At 47.1% G+C, this 11,346-nt stretch overlaps 3 non-coding genes across 3 annotated transcripts; all 3 read left to right on the top strand.

Moving 5' to 3' along the window:
- Window positions 1–4,641: 4,641 nt before the first annotated feature.
- Window positions 4,642–4,713, top strand: Trnap-cgg (transfer RNA proline (anticodon CGG)). The gene has a single exon. It is a non-coding gene; the product is annotated as a tRNA-Pro (tRNA).
- Window positions 4,714–10,919: 6,206 nt separating this feature from the next.
- Window positions 10,920–10,991, top strand: Trnap-cgg (transfer RNA proline (anticodon CGG)). The gene has a single exon. It is a non-coding gene; the product is annotated as a tRNA-Pro (tRNA).
- A 151-nt stretch (window positions 10,992–11,142) lies between these two features.
- On the top strand, window positions 11,143–11,214 carry Trnap-cgg (transfer RNA proline (anticodon CGG)). Its single transcript has one exon. It is a non-coding gene; the product is annotated as a tRNA-Pro (tRNA).
- The last annotated feature ends 132 nt before the right edge of the window (window positions 11,215–11,346 follow it).

Raw genomic sequence — 11,346 nt, 5'->3', positions numbered from 1 at the left:
AAAATTCAACAACTTCACCGTGTGTTTGCAACACTGATATGGAAATCAAACTTCGAGGCCATGCGAAGGAACAACTTGTTCAAAGCAATACGTGATGGAGGAGTACGGCTACAGCATCTGTTCGTCAAAAAACTACTTATGAGGCACTTTTTCTTTCGCAAATGCAGGCACCCTGTTTTGTGTGAAATGCTGCAGAGTGTTGGACAGGTATATCTACCGCAGATCGTGGTAGGGACTGTGAAACGTACGTTTGTGTTGTCTGGCTTCTACAATGATGTGGTGGAAAGTATAAGGTTCCTACTGACTAGGTTTACAAGAGACTATGTGTTCAGTGTGTCAAGAAGCAAGCTAAGAGCGGATCTCATTGCATGCCTCTTTCCAACTCCAATATACAGACAAATTCCGAGTGACTGGTCAGGTACTGATGTACTTTGCCGTGTTAGGAAAATGCCAATTAAGCCAGCGCTAAAAACATTTTTCTTCAAGATACATACAAACACGTTGCCCGTGAAATCGTGGCTGGCAGCGAAAGGTCTGTTAACTGTTGTTACTGCAGTGAACCTGAAACTATGAACACATTAATTTTTCTTTATTGTACAGAGGCCCAGTTCCTGTGGCAAGACCTAAGTATATTAATTGGGAAAAGTTTGCGACTTAATGCCCACACGATGCGCTACTTACCCTTAGCAGAGAAGAAAGGGCCACGATATGACGTCTTGTGTGTAGTCGCATTGTACTCATTATGGAAAGTCATCATTGCTGGCAGAATGGAGGAGGCCATGAGACCACCGATGGTATATTTAAAAGAAGATGGCAGAGAAGATGACTAAGGCAAATGAAACGATATGCTGAATACAGAGGAGAAGTACCGGACTGGCTTGAACAATTCTGCGGCTGTGTTGCTCCAATTAAGTCGGAGTCCACTCTTTTAAATGCAAATGTTTTTAATCTGATGTCAAGTTAAAATGTATCGAAATAAAAATATTAAAGGAAAGGGCTCGTTGGTCTAGAGGAATGATTCTCGCTTCGGTTGTGAGAGGTCCCGGCTTCAAATTCCGTTTCTTGACGCTGGTGCCGGTATTTTGCTAAGCGGGTTGCTATTACAACAATCACACACGAACCGCAATTTGCTTCTTGACGAGCATTTCCACTTCTCCTGTAATTACGCCTTGGACTGAAGAACAGTGGGACGTGGAGCTCTTGTGGCTCGTTGGTCTAGGGTATGATTCTCGCTTCGGGTGCGAGAGGTCCCGAGTTCAAATCCCGGACGAGCCCTCGCTTCTTGTCGCTGGTGCCTACATTTTGCTACGCGGGTTGCTATTCTAACAATCACACACGAACCGCAATTTGCTTCTTGACGAGCATTTTCACTTCACCTGTAATTACGCCTTCGATTGAAGAACAGCGGGACGTGGGACTGGTCTTGTGGCTCGTTGGTCCAGGGTATGATTCTCGCTTCGGGTGCGAGAGGTCCGGGGTTGACGAGCTCTCGTTTCTTGTCGCTGGTGCCTACATTTTGCTATGCGGGTTATATTCATGGCATATTGAACGGTATATTCATGGTATATTCAAACAATCAAACACGGACCGCCATTTGCTTCTTGACGAGCATTTTCACTTCACCTGTAATTACGCCTTCGATTGAAGAACAGCTTTACTATCCAAGAACTTCAACGTGCCATCAAAGCCGCGTCTGGCAAGCTAACATCTCCAGGACCAGAAGGGATAACCCACAAGTGTTTGGCAGATCTTGGACCGAGCGCTAAAGAAATATTACTGAAGATATACAACAAAAGCTGGCAAACAGGAAAGCTCCCCCCGGACTAGAGAAATCTTCAGATAGCACAGCCGATGAGGGGATTTGAACCCACGTCAATCTCCAGCAGTGGAAGCAGTCATACAAATGAAACAATTTGTAATGCATTAACATTAGAAGGGGCGTTTCGAGGAAAAGTGTAGACGTCGATCCGTGGTCAAGACGTGGAGAGGCAGTGAAATTTTGAATTTGCCGCAGCAGAAAACCGAGGGCGTTATACATAGATATATGTATCTGACCTTACAGGATAGCTACAGCACAGTATCCTTATTCAGAAGAGGAAACTATGTTTGGCATTGCTGTGATGCGATCTATGGTTCCAATGTCATTAGCCACATAATTCAATTCTAGCAAAAAAAAAAAAGAAAACACTCTGCTCATTTTGGAACTCCGTTCTCCAAATGACCTCCAAATGTGCCATATTTTGGGAAGCCATTTTCCCGCGCCATATTCACTCTATCCTTTCTGCCTCTCTCTCTCTTTTATTGATAACTACATCAGCAAAACTGAAGGGACAAATGACATTTCGCTGAATTTCATGTTTCAGAATTTACAAGCTCATCAGTCGGAATGAATCAGGACAACGCACCAGGAGTTTATTACTGCGACTATAATATGACATGATGTCTTGATGGCTGAACAGTGCACATGCAAGTCCCTGACTTTGGAGTGAAAGGTGGCACTTATCAAAGGCCTGTCAGCAAGTTCGTCAAGCATTTATCACGAACTGTTTCGTTCATGTGGGTTTCTCATCTTTCAGAAGAAATAATAACGAAGGGGGCGACCCTGAAATAAAGACGGTGCGTGACTCGCTACGGAATGATTCAGTATCACCACTAATTTGGACGAAGCTCCAGAATTCGTGTGGTTAAATCTGTTCCTTCAGCTGTTCTGAGTGCAGATACACGCATGTTTTCAAGAAGAAATAATAACGATGGGGGCGAACCTGAAATAAAGACGGTGCGTGACTCGCTACGGAATGATTCAATATCGCCACTAATTTGGACGAAGCTCCAGAATTTGTGTGGTTAAATATGTTCCTTCAGCTGTTCTGCGTGCAGATACACGCATGTTTTCAAGAAGAAATAATAACGATGGGGGCGACCCTGAAATAAAGACTGTGCGTGACTCGCTACGGAATGATTCAGTATCACCACTAATTTGGACGAAGCTCCAGAATTCGTGTGGTTAAATCTGTTCCTTCAGCTGTTCTGAGTGCAGATACACGCATGTTTTCAAGAAGAAATAATAACGATGGGGGCGAACCTGAAATAAAGACGGTGCGTGACTCGCTACGGAATGATTCAATATCGCCACTAATTTGGACGAAGCTCCAGAATTTGTGTGGTTAAATCTGTTCCTTCAGCTGTTCTGCGTGCAGATACACGCATGTTTTCAAGAAGAAATAATAACGATGGGGGCGAACCTGAAATAAAGACGGTGCGTGACTCGCTACGGAATGATTCAATATCGCCACTAATTTGGACGAAGCTCCAGAACTCGTGTGGTTAAATCTGCTCCTTCAGCTGTTCTGCGTGCAGATGCACGCATGTTTTCAAGAAGAAATAATAACGAGGGGGGCGAACCTGAAATGAAGACGGTGCGTGACTCGCTACGGAATGATTCAATATCACCACTAATTTGGACGAAGCCCCGAAATTCGTGTGGTTAAATCTGTTCCTTCAGCTGTTCTGCGTGCAGATGCACGCATGTTTTCAAGAAGAAATAATAACGAGGGGGGCGAACCTGAAATGAAGACGCTGCGTGACTCGCTAGATCGTGAAAACAGTGCTAAATAGCGTTTTTAGAGCGATTGGCGACGTGGAGAATGCGAATAATCATAACGCGCCGGAAATGGAAAAATCAAGCTGAAAACGTCTTAGATCGTGAAAACAGTGCTAAATAGCGTTTTTAGACCAATTCGTGACGTGGAAAATTCGAATATTCATAACGCGCCGGAAATCGAAAAATCAAGCTAGCCCATCATTGTTCACGAGGCCATCAGGGCTACCACCGAGCAATCCACTTTGATGTAGCCACAGTCCAGATGGTATTCCACTATTGTCACTTTTTTTCTTGCATTCTTCTGTGGCGGTAGCCTCATTGCTTTGTCCCCATATAATGGCGGATTGAGTGATTGAGAACATACAGGACATGTACCCCTCATGGTTCCAAGTACGCCAACAGTTTTAGTGCCCTGGAAGCGACTCTGGCTCATCGTCTGGACGTCCGACCTTTTGATATCGCCAAAATTTTTGCACGTTGACCAGCGCAGCTCCAACCATAACATCGTCATGTAGCTCGCGCTGACCTTCGTCTCTTGTTCCAATACGTGAGCTGGTGTATATCTCCTGTACAGCTGTGTGTGACCGGTTGTAATTCCTCAAAGTGCAAAGTTGTCTGGGAACCAGGTTTTGCGGTTTTCGACGCGCACAACATGGTAGGCAGCGACGTGAAATCCGGTGAGTTTCATTCATCGCACTGGCAACGGAAATGCGCGAGTTATTTCTATTGATTTCCTGTTTCATGTTTTCTTCTTCTCCTCTTGATTGGTTATTCGTTCTGAGCGTTTTATTTTCTTTTCTTTTTTTTTTGTTAAGCTGTTTGATGTGAGACCCTACATGGCAGTTTGGCAGTGGAATTCGTAATGCTTCACTGCAAATCCTTTACAGTACGTGCTCGTCAAGATCGACGGTGAACTCGTCTTTTCCCATCCAGACTAGGCGCTGGATGAGCCATCAGTCGCCGATGACGGATTTTGCCGTTTTCTCATGCCCGTACTCGTTAAAATCGACGGTGAACTCATGAGGTGGGGCTTGTCTTGTGGCTCGTTGATCTAGGGGTATGATTCTCGCTTCGGGTGCGAGAGGTCCCGGGTTCAAATCACGGACGAGCCCTCGTTTCTTGTCGTTGGTGCGTGCATTTTGCTAAGCGGGTTGCTATTGTAACAGTCACACACGAACTGCAATTTGCTTCTTGACTAGCATTTTCACTTCAGCTGTAATTACGCCTTCGATTGAAGAACAGCTGGACGTGAGGCTTGTCTTGTGGCTGGTTGGTCTAGGGGTATGATTCTCGCTTCGGGTGCGAGTGGTCCCGGCTTCAAATCCTGGATGAGCCCTCGTTTCTTGTCGTTGGTGCGTGCATTTTGCTAAGCGGGTTGCTATTGTAACAATCACACACGAACCGCAATTTACTTCTTGAGGAGCATTTTCACTTCACCTGTAATACGCCTCCGATTGAAGAACAGCGGGACGTGGGGCAGGTGTTGTGGCTCGTTGGTCTAGGGGTATGATTTTCTCTTCGGGTTCGAGAAGTCCCGGGTTCAAATCCCGGACGAGCCCTCGTTTCTGTGAGATATATTTACACAATGTGTTGTCTAGTTTCGTTTTCGTGTTCGTCTGACGTATGCTCACGTGTTTGTTCACTTTCATCTTGCGCACACTGCGTGTCTCGCGTAACACGCTTTTCCTTCACTTTTTCCCCTTTCCTTCACGAGTAAAGTCGTTCCTTGTTCGACTCTTGCTGTGGCCTCTGTCTACTCATACCTGCGCAGCGCTAACAGGTTATAGGCCCAGGACGCAAGTGGAGACGACAGGTCAGGATGCAAGAGAAGACGACAGTTCAGGACGTAAGTGAAGAGGACAGTCCAGGACGCAAGTGAAGAGGACAGTCCAGGACGCAAGTGAAGATAGCGACCGAAGCACGAAGCGACGTTAGCGAAGCCAGACGCCAGGAACACAGAAGTAGTGCCTGGGACGACAAAGCGATTCTGAGCGACACATACCGAGACGGGGCGACAGTCAAACCAGAGAAGATTCAGCAGTCATGGCTTTCAGCGACGAATTCAAGATCACGAAACTGAATTCAGAGAACTACCATGCGTGGTCGATTAGGACGAAAGCTGCACTCGTACAAAAGAATTGCTGGGAAGCAGTGGATCCTGGATACTCCGGCTCAGAAATGACAGACGAGGAGAGGAAACACAATAACAAGGCCCTCACTTTCCTGTTCCTTGTAGTAGAGGACAGTTATCTGGACGACATTGGCACTTGCACAACCGCGAAGGAAGCGTGGGAAATCCTTCGGGAAATTCACACGAAATACGGATTGCTGCACGTCCTACAACTCCTGCGAGATTTTGTGAATGTCCAGAAGAAAGACGATGAACCGATGAAGGAGTACCTGAGCCGCTTGATGGACCTACATCGCAAGTTGACTAACGGTGGATACGGATTCACTGATAAAGAGGTTGCGCTTGTCATGCTGATGGGACTGCCGGAATTTTACGAAGCCCTCATCCTCAAGTTGGAGCAGGACGAAGCCACACTCACCGCTAAGGAAGTAAAGGCAAGACTCTTGGTCGAGGTAAAACGCAAGAAACGTCGAGATGAAGGGCAGACGACGGAGAGTGATGGTACAGCAAGAGCTTTGTTCACCAAACGGGAAGCTGAGAGTCAGTACAAGTCAGTAGGCGACAACATGTCCAACATGTCTGAAGGGAAACCGTCCTCTCGAGGCCGTGGAATGAAGAGTTTTCAAAAAGTAAGATACGATGTTGGAAGACGACGTGTGAGATGGTTCGCCTGCGGGAAACTGGGACACATCGCCAAACACTGTGAAGAGGTTGATGATGACGCCACACCGCAGAAATCAACAGGACGACGACAAGCGAAAAATGTGACTCACGCATCATTATCGGTGTCAGATACAAGATCTGGGAGTCATGCTGTTTGGTACATGGACAGCGGAGCTACAGACCATATGACATCAAATAGGACGAAATTCGTGGAGTTCCAGCCATATGAATCTACTGTACACACAGCGAATCGAGACATAATGAAAGTCCTCAGACTTGGCGAGGTGAAATTCCAATTCCAAGAAGAGTACGGTGGGAATTTCTTAACCCTCAAGAACATGCTGTACGTACCCGAGCTAGACGGCAACATCCTATCTGTAGGGAAAATTGAGGAACTTAATTTCAAAGTAACATTCCACAATGGAAAAGCAGAAGTGCGACGGAGCAACGGTGAGACCATCTTATCGGCAACAAGGTCGGGAAAATTATACACGGTAGAAGAGTTGTGCTCGTCATCGAGGCTATCGAAACGTGGTTGTACTGCAGATGCATCGTTATGGCACCGTCGACTCGGCCATCTCCACCTGGATGCCGTATACCAGCTCTGTCCAGAAAGCTTCAGGAGCGATGAAGGAAGATGCTCGACGTGTGTGGAAGGCAAGCTCAGGAGAAGTAGTTTTCCGAGCAGCGACGTCACAGTGAGAGCTACAGCGCCGTTAGAACTGATCCACTCAGACGTGGGGAGTGTGACACCAACTTCGAAAGGAGGTTCGAAGTATTTCGTAACTTTTATTGATGATTACTCCAGATACGCAGTCGTGTACCCTATCAAAAGGAAGAACGAAGTCCTTAAAAAGTTTGATGAGTATAGACGGATTGTGGAAAATCTTCACGGCACTACCATCAAGACCCTTCGAAGCGACAACGGTGGCGAATATGTTGGAGAAGACTTCAAACAATACCTGACGAAATACGGGATAACACGACAGTTGACAGTGCCTGGGACACCGCAACAGAACGGTATATCTGAGAGATACAACCAAACGCTGATGGACATGACGAGATGTCTGTTGATTGAGTCCGGCCTGACTAAAACACTTTGGGCAGATGCGCTCGATACAGCAGCGCACATACGTAACAAGTGTCCGTCAAAAGCCGTCAAACATCAAGTGCCGGAAACACTATGGCTCAACCGAGAGGCCAAAATAGACTACCTCAGAGTCTATGGATGTCGAGCTTGGGCAGTACAGCGGAGACAACGCAGAAAGACGAAGTTGGACCCCAGAGCGGTCGAATGCATTCTTGTGGGTTATCCTGAAGGTGTCAAAGGATACAAACTGTGGGACATGAAGAATGATGAATTCTTCTTGAGCCGTGATGTTGTTTTCGACGAAGGCGCATTTTCCTGCAAACCCGAGACTGTCGAAACAGTCACGGAGCCAGTGACTGCGGAGTCATGTAACGACGACGGAATCGTAGTCGTAAATCTTGAATTCAACGACGAAGACGAGGCCCCAAAGGAGACTCCTATACGAGAACCCGAGCAACAAGAAGTGACATGCCAATGTGCAAACAGAGACGAAGAGCTCGTCGATGAAGCAGGTCAAGTGGAGGACGAAGTAGAACAGCTACCAAGACGATCTCAACGACTAGCGAACAAACCACGGCCAAACTACTGTTACACGGTCACACAAGCCGACGCTATCCCCGATCCTATCACTCTGGAAGGAGCATTGTCGATGCCTGATGGCAATTATTGGCAGGAGGCCATAGATGAAGAACTGGGAAATCTAGAGAGGAACGGTACGTGGGAAATTGTCCCAAGACCGCGCGATCAAGGAGTTGTCAAATGCAAGTGGATATTTCGAAAGAAATATGACGAGAACGGGAATCTACAACGGTACAAAGCACGACTTGTCGCTTGTGGCTGTTCTCAAGTCCAAGGAACTGATTTCAACGAAACTTATTCACCCGTTATAAAGATGAAGTCAATACGGATACTCCTTGCGGTTGCAATTGAGAGAGATTGGAAAATACATCAGGTTGACATTAGAGCAGCATACCTGAACGGAATTCTAAAGGAAACCATATATATGGAGCAACCCACTATCTTGTGTAAAGAAGACCAGGACAACGTTTGCCTGTTAAAGAAAAGTCTTTATGGACTCCGTCAATCAGGGAGGGAGTGGAACATAAGATTGGACGAACCCCTAAAGAACGAAGGCATGACAAGGTCAAAAGCAGATCCCTGCGTTTACTTTTGTGAAGACCTCATTATAGGTGTGTATGTGGACGACATACTCATCCTAGCGAAGACGGAGAGGAAAATTGAGGACTTTAAGCAGAAACTGCGAAGTGCATTCGAAGTAAAGGACCTTGGTGAAGCGAGCCACATACTATCTATGAGAATCAGAAGAAATGAAGACAGAAGCCTGATCCTGGACCAAACGAAGTATGCTGAGGAGCTCTTGGAAACCTTTGGCATGAAAGATGCGAGGGGAGCCTCGTCACCACTAGATCCAGGAATGAAGTACAAGAAAGCGTGTGATGACGACGAGGCAGCGAATGCATTGTCTCATCAGTACCGTCAAGCGATTGGAGGGCTATTTTATTTAGCTGGAGGGACGAGACCTGACTTGGCATTCGCAGCGTCATATATGAGTCAGTTTAATGTGAAGCCTACCGAACAGCATTGGAGCGGATTGAAGCACATGCTACGCTATCTCAAACAAACGAAAGACGTTGCCTTAACGTTTTCAAAGACTGGGAAGCAAATTGAAGCCTTCTGCGACGCAGACTGGGCGACTGATTGTGTTGACAGACGTTCTTTCAGTGGCTACATTTTTACGCTAGCAGGTGCAGCGGTATCCTGGAGTAGCAAAAAGCAGACGTCAACCGCACTGTCAACAGTCGAAGCGGAGTATATCGCAATGTGCCACGAAACTAAAGAGGTCTTGTGGTTGCAACATTTTACGAAGGAAGTGGAAGCGAGTGAATTCATCGGTGAGCCACTACCCTCTTCGTTGACAATCAGGGTGCAATTACGGTCGGAAATAATCAAGTGGTATCCGAACGCAACAAGCATATAGAGTTGCGACACTTCTTTCTCCGTGAAAAGATCGAGACCGGACAATTGAAACTCCAGTACATCAGAACATCGGAATATTACGCGGACATCATGACCAAGGCTCTGAATGGGAACAAGACACGCCGGCATTGTGAGAGTCTGGGTCTTCATAAACATCAGACTCCGATACCACCGACAAGGGTTTTTGCGACGACACATTGAGGGAGGGTGTTAAATATATTTACACAATGTGTTGTCTAGTTTCCTTTTCGTGTTCGTCTGACGTATGCTCACGTGTTTGTTCACTTTCATCTTGCGCACACTGCGTATCTCGCGTAACACGCTTTTCCTTCACGAGTAAAGTCGTTCCCTGTTCGACTCTTGCTGTGGCCTCTGTCTACTAATACCTGCGCAGCGCTAACAGTTTCTTGTCGCTGGTGCGTACATTCTCCTAGGCGGGTTGCTATTGTAACTATCACACACGAACCGCAATTTGCTTCTTGACGAGCATTTTCACTTCACCTGTAATTACGCCTTCCATTGAAGAACAGCTGGACGTGGGCTTGTCTTGTGGCTCGTTGGTCTAGGGGTATGATTCTCGCTTCGGGTGCGAGAGGTCCCGGGTTAAAATGCTGGACGAGCCCTCGTTTCTAGTCGGTGGTGCGTGCATTTTGCTAAGCGGGTTGCTGTTGTAGCAGTCACACACGAACTGCAATTTGCTTCTTGACTAGCATTTTCACTTCACCTGTAATTACGCCTTCGATTGAAGAACAGCTGGACGTGAGGCTTGTCTTGTGGCTGGTTGGTCTAGGGGTATGATTCTCGCTTCGGGTGCGAGTGGTCCCGGCTTCAAATCCTGGATGAGCCCTCGTTTCTTGTCGTTGGTGCGAGCATTTTGCTAAGCGGGTTGCTATTGTAACAATCACACACGAACCGCAATTTACTTATTGAGGAGGATATTCACTGCACCTGTAATTACGCCTCTGATTGAAGAACAGCGGGACGTAGGGCAGGTGCTGTGGCTTGTTGGCTTAGGGGTATGATTCTCGCTTCGGGTGCGAGAGGTCCCGGGTTCAAATCCCCGACGAGCCCTCGTTTGTTGTCGTTGGTGCGTGCATTTTGCTAAGCGGGTTGCTATTGTAACAATCACACACGAACCGCAATTTACTTCTTGAGGAGGATTTTCACTTCACCTGTAATTACGCCTTCAATTAAGAACAGCGGGACGTAGAGCAGGTGCTGTGGCTTGTTGGTCTACGGGTATGATTCTCGCTTCGGTTGCGAGAGGTCCCGGGTTCAAATCCCCGACGAGCCCTCGTTGGTGCGTGCATTTTGCTAAGCAGGTTGCTATTGTAACAATCACACACGAACCGCAATTTGCTTCTTGACGAGCATTTTCACTTCACCTGTAATTACGCCTCCGATTGAAGAACAGCGGGACGTGGGGCAGCTATCGTGGCTCGTTGGTCTAGGGGTATGATTCTCGCTTCGGGTGCGAGAGGTCCCGGGTTCAAATCCCGGACGAGCCCGCGTTTCTAGTCGCTGGTGCGTGCATTTTGCTAGGCGGGTTGCTATTGTAACTATCACACACGAACCGCAATTTGCTTCTTGACGAGCATTTTCACTTCACCTGTAATTACGCCTTCGATTGAAGAACAGCTGGACGTGGGGCTTGTCTTGTGCTCGTTGGTCTAGGGGTATGATTCTCGCTTCGGGTGCGAGAGGTCCCGGGTTCAAATCCCGGACGAGCCCTCGTTCCTTGTCGTTGGTGCGTGCATTTTGCTAAGCGGGTTGCTATTGTAACAGTCACACACGAACTGCAATTTGCTTCTTGACGAGCATTTTCACTTCACCTGTAATTACGCCTTCGATTGGAGAACAGCT

This window comes from Ornithodoros turicata, chromosome 1 (genome assembly GCF_037126465.1).
Source record: "Ornithodoros turicata isolate Travis chromosome 1, ASM3712646v1, whole genome shotgun sequence".
Lineage (NCBI taxonomy): Eukaryota > Metazoa > Arthropoda > Arachnida > Ixodida > Argasidae > Ornithodoros > Ornithodoros turicata.
Note: the sequence above shows the minus strand (reverse complement) of the source record. Positions and strands in the feature narration are given on the sequence as shown.